Source organism: Eptesicus fuscus, chromosome 5 (genome assembly GCF_027574615.1).
Source record: "Eptesicus fuscus isolate TK198812 chromosome 5, DD_ASM_mEF_20220401, whole genome shotgun sequence".
Taxonomy (NCBI): Eukaryota; Metazoa; Chordata; class Mammalia; order Chiroptera; family Vespertilionidae; genus Eptesicus; species Eptesicus fuscus.
Genome location: NC_072477.1, coordinates 58,951,050 through 58,964,879, shown reverse-complemented (window position 1 = coordinate 58,964,879; position 13,830 = coordinate 58,951,050). Strand labels below are relative to the sequence as shown.

Below are 13,830 nucleotides of genomic sequence, written 5' to 3'. Positions count from 1 at the left end.
TTGATTGGAGCATTATCCCATGCACTGAAAGGTCACTGATTTGACTCCAGGTCAGGGCACATGCCCAGGTTGCAGGTTCGGTCCCCAGTTGGGGTACATGCAGGAAGCAACCGATCTATGTTTCTCACGTTGATGTCTGTCTATCTGTCTCTCTCCCTCTCTCTAAAAAAAATCAATAAAAACATGTTAAAAAAAAAAACAAAAGAAACCCCCCACAACAAACAAGAATCCACAAAAAAATCCTTACAACTCAGTGAAACAGGTAGTTATTGTAACTCCCATTTTTCAGAGGAGGAAACATAACGTGTTATACTGAGAAGTGCTATGATAGAGCAGAGTTAGAGTATGTAATTTAATTCTAGGGGGCCATGACCATTTTCCAGAGGAGTTGCTACTTGAATTTAGTTAGAGTGAAAGAGCAATCAGTCAGTTATGAATGTGAGAAGAGTATAGAATTTTGGTCTCATCTCTCTTCCTGTTGTATCCTCAGACCTATAATAGGCTTTGCCCACAGTCAGCACTCAGTAATATTTGTTGAATGAAAGCAGGTGGAATAGCATTTGCAAAGAAACAGGCATAGAGAGCATGTGATATTCAGAAAACTGAAATTAGCTTACTTTGACAGGAGCATTGACTAAAAGCAGCAGGAGCTTATGATAGAAGAAGTAAGCAGAGGTTAGATCATAATCTATTTTATGAAAGGGCAATGGTATATTTATTTTGGCAGCACATATATGCTAAAAATTGATAAGCTACAGAGGAGATGATCTTGGAGCCCAGGAAAGGAGAAAATGCAATTGTGTGAATAGTTCCATATATCTAATCTAATAATAGACAAATATGCAAATTGACCACACCTCCGACACACCCACAAGCCACGCCCACAAGCCACGCCCACCATCCAATCAGAGCGAGCATGCAAATTAACCCAAACCAAGATGGCTACAGCCACAGAGAGCAAGGTTTCCTAGGTAACAGAGGAAGCCAAGCTTTCTGCCAGCCGTTGCAGGCCTAAGCCTCCACTCAAGCTACAAAGTTTCAATTATAGAAGGTAAACAAATTCAAACAAATGGCAGCAGAATGGAGCTTGAGAGAGCAGGCCAGGGTTGCCGCCGGCAACAGGGGAAGCAAAGCTTTCCGCACACCCTGGCTGGGCTCACCCACTTAAGGCAACAAAGTTTCAATTATAACCCCAACACAAATGGCTTCGGGTCTTGGAGGGAGCCCCAGGCTTGGCTCTGCTCCAGGCTACAAAGTTTCAATTGTAGAATGTAAATAAATTCCAGATACCAGGGCCTCCGCTTGCGTTGCCAGGGGGCATGACCGGCCTGCAAACCACCACAGGCCCCTCACTCAGGCCGCCCCACGCCCCAAGGGTACCCCACCCTGATCAGGGACACCCTTCAGGGCAAACCAGCTGGCCCCCACCCCTGTACCAGGCCTCTATCCTATCTAATAAAAGAGTACTATGCAGATTGATCATCACTGCAACACACAATATAGCTGCCCCCATGTGGTCAAAGATCCTGCCCCCATGTGGACACAGGATCGCCACCACAAGATGGCCAGCAGGAGAGGGCAGTTGGGAGGCACCTGGCCTGCAAGGGAGGGCAGTTGAGAGGGACCAAGCCTGCAAGGGAGGGCAGTTGGAGGTGATCAACCCTGCAGGAGAGGGCAGTTAGGGGTGACCAGGCCGGCAGAGGAGGGAAGTTGGGGGCAAACAGGCTGGCAGCAGAGTGGTTTAGGGGGTGATCAGGCTGGCAGGCAGGCTGGCAGGCAGAAGTGGTTAGGGGCAATCAGGAAGGCAGGCAGGCAAGCAGTTGGGAGCCAGCAGTCCTGGATTGTGAGAGGGCAGTCGGACATCCCTTGAGGGGTCCCAGGTTGGAGAGGGTACAGGCTGGGCTGAGGACAACCCCCCTCCGTGCACGAATTTCGTGCACCGGGCCTCTAGTTTTTATTGATTTCAGAGAGGAAGGGAGAGGGAGAGATAGAAACATCAATGATGACAGAGAATCATTGATTGGCTGCCTCCTGCACGCCCCACACTGGGGATTGAGCCCCCAACCAGGGCATGTGCCCTTGGCCGGAATTGAACCCAGGACCCTTCAGTCCGCAGGCCGACGCTCTACCCACTGAGCCAAACCAGCCAGGGTGCCATATATTTTTTTAACTCAGTGGAGCAAAATGTTTAAACTTATTTGAATGTTTGAATATTCTTTGGGCTTCTGTGAAGATAAAATGTTTTTGAATGCAAATGTGAGTTATTAAGACTCTTGCTTGCAAGGAAAAAACCTCACTCAAGGGATATGTTATGGAATACAAAGGTGAGTATATCAGCATTTGCCGTATAATAAACCCTTTCAAAACTTAGTGGCTTAAAACAACCTTTTGGACTGGATTCATCTTAGTAGTGCTTTTCTTTGTGTTGGATAGACTTATCCACACATCTGCTCTCAGCTGCTGGTCAGCTAGGCAGGGCTGCTTCTGGGTTGGCGGGTTGTCAGCCAGGATGATGGGGAGGCTGGGCCACGTGTCTCACATCACACACCAGGCTAGCCCAGGCTTGTTCATATGGAGGCCGCAGGCTTCCAAGAACAACAAGAGGTCTCTTTGGGTCACATTTGCTGCATGTCCCATGGCCAAAACATCCCAGATTCAGGAAGTGGAGAAAAGGGTTTCACCTTTGTGGGGAGGAGCTCCAAAGTCACATTGCAAGGGAATGGAAACAGAGAGAGGATGATATGTGGCTATTTTGAAGTCTAAGATTGTGAATATAGCTAGGTTTCAGGAATGGACAGAAGCCCAAATGCTGTTAGGTCTGCCCCTGTCACTGGCCTTGCTCCTTTGTTGCTTCTGTTTCAGTCTTCTCTGTCTTCAGACCAGCTTCCTCTACTTTGCTGGCCTCTATGGTAAAAACATGACTGCTGACAGCTTTTGGGATCAAATGGGACAGATCCAGACACTCCCAAATTGACTCTTTCTTTCTCTGTCGGGAAGATTCCCTTGGAAGAGTGAATCTAGAAGGGAATCTGGTTAGTTTGCTAGTAAGGTGTTCACATGGATCTATGAACTATGCTGGGGTCGGTGGGCTGGGTGTTTCAGAAGATGGAGGATTACAGAAGATGAGGCATTTAAGGTGTAACCTTGTGATAGTTGGTTGGTAGGGAGAGAGAGAGTGCGAAGGAGGGGCAGGGGGCAGTGCCCCAGAAAATGGCAGATAGGGAGGGGTGGCTAGACATATATGTTGTAAAGCTCCATCACACTGAGTTTTATAAATAATAGAGTAGCTTCAGGGAACTTTGAGTAGTGACTGGGACCTTGGAGGAAGAGGGGTATAAACTATTTTTATTTGAAACACTTCTGATACCAAATGTGTGTGTTTTTTTCCGACAGCAACCAATTCTTCCACTCTCCAGACACCAACTGGGTGTCATTCCATTCCATTCAATTCAATTCAGCTCCATTCCATTCCATTTAATTTAATTCAAACCAAAGAAAACACTACCTGGATTTAGCGTTACATCTGTACCACACGTTAAGGACTCAGTCCTGCAAGACTGCCTTTACTTCAGATGTCGGTTGCAAGTCCAAGATTGTCACCTGTATTTCTGAGCAACCAGCTATAATTTTGGGGGTTCCTACAACTCCCTCCTCAGGTTCAGTAATTTTCTAGGATGACTCACAGAACTCAGGAAATTTTCTCACTTAAAATTACCAGTTTATTATTAAAAATTAAAAGCACAGAGTACTCCAGAATACTTTGAAGAGCTGAAACTTCAGTTGTAGAAATAAGTAATATATCCCCTCAAAATAAGTGGAAGAAAAGACTCATGTAATGAGGAAGGAGAGAGAGCAGAGCTACTATCTGAGGCACAGGTTGTCAGGACAGGGGCTGATGTTGCAGGCTGCTGTTTGGTCCAATAGTAGAGAGCCCCATTATCCCCCTTGGAAAGCAACCGGGACCCATCCTTACTGGTGTTTCTTGGAGATGATCATCATCTTTTTCTCCCCTTCTCTCCTTCCACCTTCCTTTAGTGTCTCTTGTTCTATGTGTATGTGTTTTGTAACAAATTACCTTACCAATTTGGCACCTTTTCTGGTCTAGATTAGTTTCTGTTCCATTCAACATTATTTACCCTTCTTTTGAAACCTTCTGCTAATAGTTTGCTAAACCATTGTCTGGCATTTCTATATTTACATCCAGGAGAGTGTTTATGCAACATCACTTCCAATGTTTCTATTTTCACCTTCGTCTTTTGTTAAACATAGTATTTATAACATTTGTAATTTGGGGGAGTGCCAGGAATGACCACATGTAGGTACACAACAGGGAATTAATATTTAGAGAACGAGATTGCAATCAAATATTTTTTTTCCAAAGGATAAGTGTCCTCAGTCAGTTTTTCTTCCTTTTGGATTAGACTGTCATTGTCCCCTGAACATGAATATTCCACTTGACACATGTTATGTCTCATTTTTTCTTTTACTTGTACCAAGTTCATATTTACTTTCTTTTGAAAAAATTCTAGGAATTATATGATCAGGAATATTTCTTTAGTAAGGTTAGTAAATTCAAAATAGATAATCAGGGCAAAGAAAAAAAATGAAAACACACCAACTATTAACTATTTAATGTAATTGTTTTAATTTTACTTACTGAGATTCTTAGAAGCCAAGGCAAAAAGGGAAACCTAGTAAGCTACATAGGCCTTGTGATCTGAATAGAAATCTTTCCAGTTCTTCAGGTAGATTCTTTACAGCATACAAAACATAATGAAAGTGACCTTGCCAGCAGCCTGTATGAAGAAATAGCCACAAATGTGTGACTGTTTCTTACAATGACCTTCAGTAGATGTTCTTGGGATAGCATCCGAGCACAATCCAGTAAAATCAATTTATTTCTCTTGTAACAACTCTGAATACTCTCTACCATTTCCTGACCCTAAAGATTCTTCCCACTTCATGTCAAAGTCTTTGTGAATTGAATATTGCACACATAGAACTCTTTTTTTCCAGACAAATGTGTATACCAAGTTATGGTTTTGGTTGATTTAGATCATGAGTCATGATCATGATTTTAGATTGTGTTTCACGGGAATTTTTAGTTTTTTCTCTTTGGAGTCCTATTGGGAAAATGAATAGGTGTTGATTTTGTGCTGGAGGAAGTTGTAGTTAATTATCTCATGCCCCCTCTTCTTTATCTTATCCCTGAGAGTCCAGACTGATGAACAGTCAGGTTTCCTGTAGTTAGGACCTGAGGGTGGGACAGGACTCTGCTGCTCAAAACTCTGAGTGAAGAACTCTCCCTTGGGGTTGGGAGTGTCCCTCTGACTATGGGGGGAGGGGGGGGGAGGAGGAGGGACTTGCAGTTCCAGACACACTTGCCAAACCACAGAGATTGCAGGCCTGCCGCCCTTCCATTATTATCATCGTTATTTAACGTTTTTCAAAGGTCAGAGCCAAAATAAATGGTCTGCCAGCCAAGGGAGCAACACTAGCCTTTACCACAGGCGTTGGAAGCCCCTTTGGTATTTAGTAGCAGTGACGTGGTCATATTCTTGTCTGATTCCATTAATCAGGTCAGCTTCTGCCTCTTGCTGTCTTTTCACAACTTTTTCTTTCTTTCTTTTTTTTTTTTTGCATTCTCTCTCCTCTCCTCCCCCATCCCAATAATAGTTACCTTGATATGTATTTGCTGCCCTTTCTTTTTCTTTTTTTGGAATTTAAACAATGAGAGGGATTGAATTAATTGTGCCAATGAGAGATAAAAGTATGCAGGGAAGGCTTTTGGGAGCTCCTGAATTTTGGAGCTGTTCTACCCCTTAAATTCTGCTCCCCTTGGGAATAAAGAATAATATTGTGGTCAAATGCATGGAGCCAAGACTGAGTTCAAATCCTGCCTCTGTCACTTACTAGCTGAATGATATTGGGCAATTTACTTGACCTCTATGCTTCAATTTCTTTATTATAGAATGCATCTAGTAATAAAAACCTCCCTCATGGATTAGAAATTTATAGTACATGGAAAGTGCTTAGAACAGTGCCTGTTGAATGTGTTAGCTTCTATTGTTATGGTTAGGCTGCAGAAATCATGCCAAAATGTTAGTGTTATATTGAGATCACTCAGGGCTGTGGTTGTGTGGGAGGGAGGCATTTGGGACTGTATTTGGAGATGGATATGGAAGAGCCCTCAAACTTCACACCATCCAGCAAGGTGGGTGTTCTTCTTTTTTTCTTTCTTTAAACCTGGGGACAAATGAACTTGTGAGGACTCAGAAATGTCTGCACCCTTGGGCCCATGGCCAGCTTCATTGTTTATTCTACCAGAAAGGTGTTCAGTTCAGGAGTGTGTATATTCTGCTCTGCTCACTAGGGCCAGGGTCTAGGCTCAGCCTCTGTGTCCAGAGGCAGGGGGACAAGGGGACCTGGTGGACTGGAGGCAGACCTACCTGGCTCTGAATCTTAGTGAGGTTAGTTTACCGACCTTTTGGAGCCTCAATTTCCTTCTCTATGAAGTAGCAATTATAATTCTGACATTTCAGGGTTATTTTGTGGACTAAATAAGACAGCACATATAAAATACCCTGCATAGTGTCTGGCCTTAGAAGACATTTGACATTTGTTAGCTTCCTTCCCTTCTGATTCTTCCCTGTCTGCTTAACTTACTAAGAAAGCCTCAGCATAGGAAATCATTTAGAAGAGTGTTTTCAAATTGAATGTGCACACAAGTCACTGGGGTCTCTGGTTAAGCTACAGATTCTGATTGAGCAAGTATGGGGTGGGGTCCGAGTCACACTTGGAATCAGTCTTCAAGTGACACCAGTGCTGTGTCTGAGGCCCTCACTTAGAGTAGCACAGAGTGTACTGTATTCTCTCCTCCCTTTATATCTCATTATCACCCGTTAGATTCATGCTAGTATTTTAATAGTCTTACCACACACATCTGTACATCCAGGATGATCACTTGAGAAATATCAAAGGTCGGCTATTATCATGTATGTGAGAAGATTACTTCTCCTCACCCAGAACAGGCATTGCTCTAGAAGAAACCGATCATAGACGTTTTCTTAGGATTCCCATACCTGGACCCCAAACGGTTTCACATACAATAGAGTGTTCCTGCCTTGCTGAAGGCCTCCTCTCAGAATCTGGCTCCCTCTGTGACTCGGACTGTAGGTTAGTTAGGTTAGGGAAGTGGTCTTTGTTCCTTTCTTTAGCATTTGGAGGGAGCTGATCCCAAAACTGTGCTTCTGACCTCACTAAGCACCTCAGATATTTTTAGACCCACATGTGCCAACTACTAGCCTTCTGCAGGCCCATTACATTATGTTCTTTTTCATGTATACAGGTGGAAGAGTCCACTCTTGTTCTTGTTTTTTTCATGATATGCATTTGTGAGAGCTTAATGCAAACTCTTTGATGATTCTACATTTTAGGAGTAGTTTTTACATTTACTTTTGAGAATCCTGTTCACTCTTGTTTCTTTGTAGTTTCTGATTTTTTTTAAAACTTTGAGCTCCTTCTTTTTTTCTCTCCTGCATTACTTACTGGAACTTTTCTTCTGCCTGAGCCATTGGGTCAGTTGCATCTGCTGTGCTCATTTAGGGAACGGCTGTCATTGTCCTCAGGCAACTTTTCTTTGAAGTGAAAAATGCAGTTACTGATCTCTGAGTGACTGCTCTTTGTGTTAGGGATGTGAAGAAGAAATAATAGCCTCCTTCTTCTTCCCTTTTTAATTAAAGCAACTGTACTTTTTTTTTTTTTTTAACCTTAGAATACTCCAAAATGTCTACGAATTAGAGCTTGGTCATCAGCCATGTTACCAAACAAAGCAAGTCTAAATCCAGTCTCCTCTAGGCTTAACTTACTGCTATTTCATGAAGAGTTTCTCCGACCTGCCTGGGCTCTACCTAATAGGTTTGCCAATTTGGGGAAGAATTTGAAAATACCCCCAGGTAAAAACCCAGGCATTTTAAAAGTTAGGGTGGAAAAGGATTGCAGGGGGAAAAATATTTGAGGCAAAGAAAAGTCAGGGGAGCCATTAACATTTTCTCTTATCTAAGATACTAGAGGCCGGGTGCACAAAATTCGTGCACAGGGGGTGGGGGGGGGAGGAAGGAAGTGTCCCTCAGCCCAGCCTGCACCCGCTCCAATCTGGGACCCCTCGAGGGATGTCCGACTGCCCGTTTAGGCCCGATCCCTAAACGGGCAGTTGGACATCCCTCTCACAATCCAGGACTGCTGGCTCCCAACTGCTTGCCTGCCTGCCTTCCTGATTGCCCCTAACCGCTTCTGCCTGCCAGCCTGATCACCCCCTAACCACTCCCATGCCAGCCTGATTGATGTCTAACTGCTCCCCTGCCAGCCTGTTTGCCCCCAACTTCCCTCCTCTGCCGGCCTGGTCACCCCTAACTGCCCTCCCCTGGAGGGTTGATCTCCTCCAACTGCCCTCCCTTGCAGGCCTGGTCCCTCCCAACTACCCTCCCCTGCTGGCCATCTTGTGGTGGCCATCTTGTGTCCACATAGGGGCAGGATCTTTGACCACATGGGGGCAGCCATATTGTGTGTTGGAGTGATGGTCAATCTGCATATTACTCTTTTATTAGATAGGATAGAGGCCTGGTGCATGGGTGGGGGCCAGCTGGTTTGCCCTGAAGGGTGTCCCGGATCAGGGTGGGGGTTCCCTTGGGGCATGGGGCGGCCTGAGTGAGGGGCCTGTGGTGGTTTGCAGGCTGGCCATGCCCCCTGGCGACCCAAGAGGAGGCCCTGGTATCTGGGATTTATTTACCTTCTACAATTGAAACTTTGTAGCCTGGAGTGGAGCCAAGCATCCTGCTCGCTCCATGGCCGGCAGCCATTTCTGTTGGGGTTCATGTATCTTCTATAATTGCAACTTTGTAGCCTGGAGTGGAGGCCTGGGCCAGCCAGGGTGTGTGGGAAGCTTTGTTTCTTCCATTGCCAGGGGCAACCCTAGCCTCCCGCTCTTTCCAGCTCCATGGCTTCTGCCATTTCTGTTTGTATTTGTTTACCTTCTATAATTGAAACTTTGTAGCCTTGAGTGGAGGCTTAGGCTGATAAGGGCAGGAGGAAAGGTTGGCTTCCTCCATTGCCTGGGAAACCCAAGCCTCCCTCCTGCTCTCTGTGGCTGTAGCCATCTTGGTTGGATTTATTTGCATACTCGCTCTGATTAGCTGGTGGGCGAGGCTGGTGGGCATGGCTTGTGGGTGTAGCAGAGTGATGGTTAATTTGCATATTACTCTTTTATTAGGTAGGCTATCAGTCAGGGTCATAATAGATAATAGATGACACACTCAATAATAAAGGACAACTTATTGCATGGGGACTATTTGCAAAGGTGTAAATATAGGGCAAACCCAGGACTAGTAATATCTGAGTTGTTATTGTTCTTGGGCCTTAAGTGATCTTGCAGGGAGGAAACCTTCCAACCTGGATCCACTCCCTGCCAGAGTTCTCTGTTGGGAAAACCCAGTGGGAAGTAGAGCCTCTTGATGTAGTAGTTTATGCTGGGCTGTCACCTGAGGCAGCAGGTGGGTGGACAGCAGATCTGGAGGGCAAATCACACACTGGTTTTCCACTTTCTTTTGAAAGACTTGTTCATCTGAAGACAATATCAATATTGTGAACTTCTTGAGGGAAGACACTTGTCTGAAGGACACTACTAGTATTTAAATGATCATTGAATGAGTGAATGGGGCTGTTTCTTTTCTTTCTTTCTCTTGACTTGCATTTAGGGTGGGCAGCAATAGCTGGATGATACTGTCTTGGTTAGGGTCTGTGTTCTGAATAGCAAGGCTATACCATAGAAGGAGATTAACATTTTCTATCTAGGTAATTATTTTACTTTTTAAAAAATATATATTTTATTGATTTTTCACAGAGAGGAAGGGAGAGGGATAGAGAGCCAGAAATATTGATGAGAGAGAAACATCGACCAGCTGCCTCCTGCACACCCCCTACCGGGGATGTGCCCGCAACCAATGTACATGCCCTTGACCGGAATCGAACCTGGGACCCTTCAGTCCGCAGACCGACGCTCTATCCACCAAGCCAAACCTGTTTTGGCTAATTATTCTACTTTTAACAGTATCATTTCAAATATGCTAAACAAAGATAGAGTTTACTGTATTAATAGCTTGAGTCTTTTTGTATTACTGTTTAAAAAAATAAATATCCAGTTTTAGTAGGCAATGCTTTCATGAATCTTTAGCCCTTCTTAGTGACTGTTAAATCTAACCCTGTAATTTTCCTCTTACTAGAGCCCCACTGGCCAGCAGATGGGTAAGCTGTTTAATTTGGGAGCCCACTTGACTTTCGGTTCTTCCCCAGGCTACTTCAAGAGAAGAACCACACAAAGGACTAAATTAGCCTCATGAGCTGTCTTGAGGAGCTTTAAAAGAATGTTTCTGAATAATGCCAGGTTTCTCCTAACTGTCCAGAGGGCAGAAGTCAAAATAGAAATGAGTTTATTGGCTACAAATTTTGGAAAAGTTTCTCATGCAGTCAAATTATCTTTCCTAATGATTCTCCTACGTTAGTAATTTGTGGGAAGGGAGAGAGCTAAATGTTGTAAGTGAGTAGTTTGGAGGTTCCTGAAGCACTCAGGTATAAGAGCAGAAGAAAATACATGGGTGGGGAAGGGAATGAATCCCTTCTTGGTTAGAGCTTTGCTGTTCTTGCTTGAGGGTTCTCAGGTTGTGTGTGTGTATGTGGGTGAGTGTGTGTGTGTGTGTGTGTGTGTGTGTGTGTGTGTGTGTAGTGTGTATGTGTGTGGTGGGGAGATAGGAAAACTGGGTGAGTCTCAGAGAAGAAGATAATATCCTCTGCTAAATAGAACTGGATCCTAGAATTTGATTCAGTCTGTCCTTGAAGTTAACTTTCAATAGGCTTCTGTCCATACTTCTGTTAATGTGTTTTGTTTTTAAAACATATTTTTATGGATTTCAGAGAGGAAGGGTGCGAGAGAGAGAGAGGAACATCAATGATGAGAGAGAGACTCATTGATCAGCTGCCTCCTGCACTCCTCCCACTGTGGATCGAGCCCGCAACCTGGGCATGTGCCCTGACTGTTAATCAACTGTGACCTTTCGGTCCACAGGTCCATGCTCAACCATTGAGTCATGCTGGCTGGGCTGTTAATGTGTTTTTGACAGAGCCTTCATATTCTCATGAACTCTTGATATTTTACATAATTTAATTTTGTGTGGAGTGTTGACTTAGTCCCTCTGCAAATCACTCTGCCTGATTACAACTCTATTCCCAGTGTCCCCAAAGACAGAAAAGACATGGCAGGCTCACACGTCTACCTCACCTTACCCAGAATGATAGGCATTCTCTGTTCCCACTTGTACCCCTGCTGCTAAGCTTCCTCCATTAATGGTTCTCTGGGTTCAGGTCATGCCATCTCTATTTAAGGCTATGGGTCTCGCTCTGATGTTTGCTTATTGTCAGAAGCATGCAAGAATTTGAGATAAAACAACACACTTGTTTGTAGTTTCTTTCCACTTCATACGCATTTAGGATTTTATCTTTCTGCTTTTAGTATAGGGGTGAAGGGCTAGGGCCACTTGGGAAGCCAGCCTGTGGGCCTACAGTTGAAGTTTATACACAAGAATGTTCTGTTTGGCCAGCAGGGACCTACCCTGCCCCATTGAGCCTGAAATGCCTTAAATGGAACATACACTCTCCTCATTGCCTCAAGGTCCATTACTTCCTATGGTTGAGTTCGTTCTCCAAGGGGCATCAGAATCTTTTAAGTTCTCTTTCCCTGAACACTTTAAAAAATGGTCCTGCTTGTGGAGGTAATTACTTCTTAAGTTACATAAATGTCTAATCACTGTGTTGTACACTTGAAACTAATATAACATTGTATGTCAACTGTAATTGAAAAATTAAAAAAAATTATAAAAGAAAAAATAATAATTTGACTCCTCCAAAAAAAAATGGTCCTGTATTCCAGAATAATTATACCTGTTTGTACATTTGGCTGGGGACTTAGCTACTCACTTGTGCAAATCAAGTGATTTCCTTGTTCATTATGTAAAAGTAATAAAATTAACAATTGTATGGTGCTTTATTGTTTATGAAGTATTTCTATTTAATTCATTGGGTGTTTTTTTTTGTATATTATGGATGGGAGGTAATATAGCATGATTAAGAATATGGGCTCTGGAATTAGACAATTTGAGTTTGAATTTGAGCTTTAGGAATTGCTAGTCTAGTCTCAGCTTATAAACCCATTCAGTTTTCTCATCTGTAAAATGAGGTGGCACCTATCTTATAGAATCATTATAAGAAGTATATAATTCACACAAGACAATTAGAATAGTAACTGACTCATAGTTAGTGCTAAGTAAATTTTACCTGCTAAAACTATTATTATTAACTAGAGACCTGGTGCATGAAATTCGTGCACTCGGCGGGGGGCGGGGGGAGGATCCCTCAACCCAGCCTGCGCCCTCTTGCAGTCTGGGAGCCCTCGGGGGATGTCCAACTGCCAGCTTAGGGAAGCTCCCGCCACTGCCACTACATTCGCCAGCCGTGAGCCTGGCTTCTGGCTGAGCTGTGCTCCCCCTGTGGGAGTGCACTGACCACCAGGGAGCAGCTCCTAAGTTGAGTGGGATTGGGCCGAAACTGGCTGACATCCCCCGAGGGGTCCCGGATTGCGAGAGGGTACAGGCCAGGCAGAGGGACCCCACCGGTGCACAGTTGGGGCTGGGGAGGGACGCAGGAGATTGGCCAGCCGGGGAGGGACTGTGGGAGGACTCCAGGGCATGTCTGGCCCATCTCGCTCAGTCCCAAAGGGCTGGACCCCAGCAGCAAGCTAACCTACCGGTTGGAGTGTCTGCCTCCTGGTGGTCAGTGCACATCATAGTGACTGGACGACTGGTTGACTATCTGCCCCCTGATGGTCAGTGCACATCATAGCGAGAGGTTGAGCGGCCTTAGCATATCATTAGCATATTATACTTTGATTGGTTGAACGGCCGACTGGATGACTGGACACTTAGCATATTGGGCTTTTATTATATAGGATAGTACATGAAGAAATGGAAACTTGAAAAAATTAAGCAATGTATTTAAGGTAACACAACTATTTGGACTTTAACCAAGATTTAGAAGCACTGGGTACTGGTTTCTTTTCTCTGTATTTACTGCTGAATTCTTCATGCATTCTGGGGGGACTGGAAAACGAGTCGTTGTTCTTTTTCCAACTTCCGTATTTTCCTTTTGTTTCCTCACACTTAGAACTCGTGGACGATTGTCTGTCCACTCATGAGCTCTGACTGTCAGAATTTACCATGAGAGGTAGTAAGGCATAGGGATGTCTACAGCCCTTCAGGTGGTGGGGACTTGACAGAGATGTTGGGGACTTTGGGGCCCTCTGAATTCTTCCTGCATAGATAGTCTGAAAAATTAACCTCCTATTTCTATTAAAGTATTCAGTTATTGCCATACATAAAGAAATTAAAAAAACACAGTGAGAATATGTTACTTCTTAATGCTTTAGCTTTTTTTCCTCTTAAGAGGGAGAATACTTATGGAAAAAAAGGTGATATCATCTCATTTGTTGGGGAAAAGTAATTGAAGTCCAGTGTGAAAAGAATACCGGCTTCGGAGTCAGGCAGATGGGGCTCAATTGCTAGCTCCTCCATTTTCTGTTATATTTCCAAGTTCCATTGTCCTCATCTGTATAATGAGGATAAGCAGAGGGTTGTTTGGAGGCTCAAGAAGATAATGCTCACAAAAGAGATAAAGAGTATGTAAGCGTGGCTGTCATTGTGGTTGTGTGGTGATGACTTTTCACACTGG

The 13,830-nt window shown here is 44.1% G+C and overlaps 1 protein-coding gene across 1 annotated transcript in view; it reads left to right on the top strand.

Annotated features, from left to right (window-relative positions):
* GALK2 (galactokinase 2) overlaps nucleotides 1–13,830 on the top strand; it is a 138,024-nt gene that overhangs the window by 74,701 nt on the left and 49,493 nt on the right. The window lies entirely within an intron of this gene.